The sequence below is a fragment of the Brassica napus genome, unplaced genomic scaffold, assembly GCF_020379485.1.
Source record: "Brassica napus cultivar Da-Ae unplaced genomic scaffold, Da-Ae ScsIHWf_1013;HRSCAF=1424, whole genome shotgun sequence".
Lineage (NCBI taxonomy): Eukaryota > Viridiplantae > Streptophyta > Magnoliopsida > Brassicales > Brassicaceae > Brassica > Brassica napus.
The window spans coordinates 17,501-22,500 of NW_026014446.1; positions in this window are offsets into that span (position 1 = coordinate 17,501).

A 5,000-nucleotide genomic window follows, 5' to 3' on the forward strand; every position below is an offset into this window, starting at 1 on the left:
CTAGGGTTTTATTTAAAAATCTCACCTTCTGATCTTTCTCAAGAACCAAACTGAGCTAAGGTTGAAGATTAGGTCACCACCAATTTTTTTCTTGATTTTTCTCACTGAGTTTTCTGTTCTTCTTTCTCTCTTTCTCACTGAAATTCTCTAGGTTTTTCTGTAGGGTTCTGAACGTGGGAAGCAGCTGGAGGAGGGTTAAATACAAGCTGTGGTTGCTTCACCTGAGGGTTTAGCTCATAACAAAGCTTGGCTGAGAGCAGACAGCTGGCAACCTGTTTCATCATCTACACCATACTGTCCTTTCCCTCCCATGAAGTAGTTTCCAGCCAATCATAAATAATTAAAGGAGGAAGCAAGCACACAGGCAGCTTGTGATTGTCATGTGCCATTTACTGAAGAAGCTAAGCAAGCAGGCAGGTGCAAGTCATGTGATTAAAGACTGAGCAAGCAGGCTGGTGGAAGACATGAGTCTGGTCCAAAATTACTTGTAGCAGTTGGTTGATAATTTCCAATAATTTTTAACTAAATATTCCTTGTCTTTGGCTCTCGTCTTGTTCTCGGAAAATCTCTTCCAGTTTAATAAAAATCGACCAAAATATTTAAGACTCGACCAAACTATCAAGTGAAAGTCTTTCAACCACAAGACAGTCCCGTCGAGAAATTAATCTACCGGGTCGATTTTTATTTCTATTAATCATGGTCGAACCAACTAAAAACTGGTTGAGCGGGATTTTTCTCTACCAAAAATTTATTGGCTCGTGAGGGTTATTACACTCTTCCCCCCTTAAAAGAATTCGTCCCGAATTCTCAAAATACAAGTGTACACCCTTTACTGGACGACTGGGGTATCTGAGAAGAGTTCTAGGTAATCAGCTCGGAACTTATCTTCATCCTTCCATGTTATAACAACTCTCTGTCACTTTTCCCAAATACTTAAACTTGCGAAATTTCCCTATTCTTCTATTTATTGAAACGATGTTCGCCTATTCGCAAAGGACCTTCAGGATAGGTGAGGTTAGGTTGCAAGTTCTCTGGTCGCTGCGGCTCGACCATATTCGGATCTGGTATATGCTTACATAGCATCGATACATGAAATACCGGATGCATAGGCATATCGGGTGGAAGTTCTAGTCTATAGGCTACTTCTCCAACTCTAGCGACAATTCGGTATGGTGCCTTTGCTATTGCAGCGGATCCGGGTTCTAAGGTTATACTAAAGGCGTTACTCCTAGACGGCGACAATCCCTCTAATGCCTTAAACACGTCCTCATATTCTCTGACTACTGGTATTTCTTCCATGTTCTGCTCTTTCTCGTCTTCTACTGGTCCAACAACTAAGGTCACTAAGTATACTTCTTCACCCTTCTCCAAAAGGTTTTCAATTCTCAGTGCTAACACTAATGACGCTCCAACACTTGGTACTATGCCATGGTAAGCTAAAGGGGGTTGGGTATCTCTCTCGAAAACAATCTTCCTTCGACCACAATCAAGGTGAGCTCGGTAACTTGACAGCCAATCACCTTCAGTTTCAAGAACTTGATCTCCAGGAGAACGGGAATGGATAAATTCACCTTAGTGAATTCTCCATCGAATCATGATGCTACTTCGGGAGCTACAAAACTATGTGTTGCTCCCAAATCGAAAAGGATGTGGGCGGATATTCCACCCACAAGCAAAGTCGCTGACAATAATTGACTTTCCCTTCAATTACTTACTCAACAACTTTTATACTATTTTTTATTTATATCACCAATTTACCAATCATTTAAAAATTATGCAACACTCAATTGGTTAGGAAAACAAACCTGAAATCGGACCCTGAGGTGGTCCGGATGGTCCTGGTAACTCTAAAGCATAAGCCCTACCAGCAGTGGCTTGACGCTTAGCAGGAGGTAAGGGTAAAGGTGGGTTAACTGGTACAACGGGTTGAGCACTCGTAACAACAGGCTGAGCAAGATGAGTGTGTGGACATGATGTCGCGTAATGTCCTCGCTCTCCACACGTGAAACAAGTGATGTGAGATGGTACAGCCGGTTGGAACTGTCCCACGGTCGGACAATCTCTCCTAACATGGCCCAGCTGGCCACAAGTGAAACAAGTTGGGGTTCTAGGTCTAGGATCTCCAGATCGACCTCCCCGAAAAGCTCTACCTCCCCGTCCTCGCGGCATAGGAGAATGTGGCTGAGGCTGACTTTGAACGGATGGACGTCTAGGTTGTGCAGAATGGCTAGAAGAAGCTCTCTCAGCAGCAATGGCCTCCTCCACGTTCACAGCACGCTCAACAAGATCAGCAAGCCTATGAAACTCTACTGCCTCAAGTCTGCTCCTGATATATGGGTTAAGTCCTCGAAGGAACTTACGGATAATCATCATCTCGTCCTCTCGACCATAGTGGACATACTTCCTGAGACGGGTGAACTCTGCCTCATACTTCCTAACAGATAATCCTCCCTGAACTAGCTCCATGAATTTAATCTCCAATCGATCACGGGCTTCCGGTGGGAAGTACTTTCGAACGAACGCTGTACGGAAGTCAGCCCAACTCAGATTGAAGTCTCCAAAGTTCCTCTCTACGCATAACCACCAACTGATGGCGTCCTTCTCCAGATAGTAAACAGCCACGTCCTTCTTAAATTCTACCGGACAACGGGTTGCAGCAAAGTTCTGCTCGAGATTGTGCAGCCATGCATCAGCTTCAAAGGGATCAGTGCCTCCCTGGTAACGCTTCGTCCCCAAGTTCTTCATAATCATGACTATCTTCAGAAAGTCCGGATGAGAAGTGGTAGGTACTGGAGCTGGCTGAGCACGCTGTGCTTCACGCTGTGCATTCAATGCTTGATGTTGCAAATTCACCATCTCAGCCATCAGTTCTAGAAGTGCTATTATAGCTGGATCAGTTGGAGCTGGTCCAGGTTGTGCTGCCGGAATAGGTGCAGCAGGGGCTGGTGGAAAATGAGCGGCAGGAGATGCAGGAGCTGCGGGATGATCTCCGTGCACTGGACTATCGTGTACCACATCCACCTCGATGTCCATAAAGTACGGGTCTGGAGACAAAGGCATGTGCACCGGTGTCTGATCATATGACCCTTCAGACGGGTCAGTCTCAAAGCTAGAGCCCGAAGGTGTAGCATCAAAGCTAGGAGTCGGAAGTGGTGCCGGAGTAGATGGCGGCGAAGAGTCTGTAGATGATGAAACCAAAATTGGGAGGTTTGGACCTCCACGGCGTCCAAAGAGTGCTCTTCTCGGTGGCATCTGCAACGAAAGATCATGGTAAGATTCTACCCAGGTCTATCTATTTCTAAAAGAAGGAACAAACCAGCATATCCTAATTATCCTTGCGACACATTTTTGACTCGAAAATTATTTGAAACAAGTCCCATTCAAGCATCGTATAACCATGCTCTGATACCACCTTTGTGACACCCCCGATCGTAGATAACCGGAAATGACACGGTCGATGTTCCCTGATGGTCGACCCGAGGTTCTCGAAATAAATCCGATCACCTTAGACCAACAACCAAAGAACACAGACACTCCTATCGGATATTACTCTAGGCTTTTCAACCCGATAAAGCAATATTCGATAGTTAGTTCGTCCCGGACAAGGACTAATATCATATGAGAACTCGTGATTTATAAACATCTTTTATACATTATTTATTTACTTTAAACATCTTACAAACTGTTATAGTTTACCCTACGGCCTATCGCCCAACAACGTTTTAAGTAAATATACATCAAAACGTACGTTGCAAGGACAACAAAATACTACCGCTGGTTGGCCGCTCCTTCCGTCCAAAAGATTTAAGTGTCTCCCGCCTAAGGTTACCTGCACACACAAATGAGTCATGAGCAACTAGTTTACTCAGTGAATCTAGAATCACAACACAATCAATAACAATCAAGCAATTATCAATGCATATACATGATCATGCAAGTACTAGTACTATACTTTAATATCGATCATCATTGTGAATTCTTATTTTAAACATCACTTCCACAACACCCGCCCGTTACCATACTCATATAATACAATATATATACTAGACCCGAGAAACCACTAAGGCTAACCGAGACTAGTGAGTTAGCATCACCATCATTGTCGAATGTCCGGTATGAACAATCCGACACTGCATCGTCATGCAGTACACGGTCTCCAGGGAGCTACCCCATCATCGTGTCTTCATGACCTTGTTCCGTTCGCAGGACCAAGTCACGGTAATGCGGGGGCTTTAGGGATAGTGAATATAACAAGACTTCACATGATTTTACTTCCATAATTATTCCAAAATTAATCCTTAATTAATTATAATTAACTCTTAACTAATCCTAGATTAATCCTTAATTAATCTCATATTAATCCTTAATTAATCCAAGATTAGTACTTAATTAATCCAAGATTAGTACTTAATTAATCTCAGATTAATTTTCAATTAAACCAAGATTAATTCTTAATTAAACCATGATTAATCCATAATCAAAACCATGATTATTTCATAGTTAAGATTAGTACTTGAGAACAAGTACTAAGATTAGGATTAACCTCACTTTAAAATTATTCATTAAGTGTAAGTGTTTACCATGAGTAAACACAACACCATTCTTAAATATTCAGACACTTTACTAACTTAATCAAGGACTCATTCATGATCTATCTCAACATCTGTCTAGACTCACCTAAAGAACAGTCTTGAAACTGGCTTGGACAAGACTTAAGTTCCTCTTGAACAAAGCTGAATGGACCAAGGGACTGAATGGATAGGATGGGACTAGCAAAGCTCCACACCTTAGCTGATCAAAACAGGCAAGGTTGGGTTCAGAACATCAACAATCCGACAGTTCGGTTCAAGCTAAACAACTTAAATCAAATCAGTTCAAGCTCGGTTTCTTTCATACCAGATCAGATCAGTTCAGTTCTATTCAGTTAACAACAGTTCAAGACAAGATCAGACTGAGTTTAGTTTCGTTTCTCCAATCAATCCATAACAGCTTAGCAAACT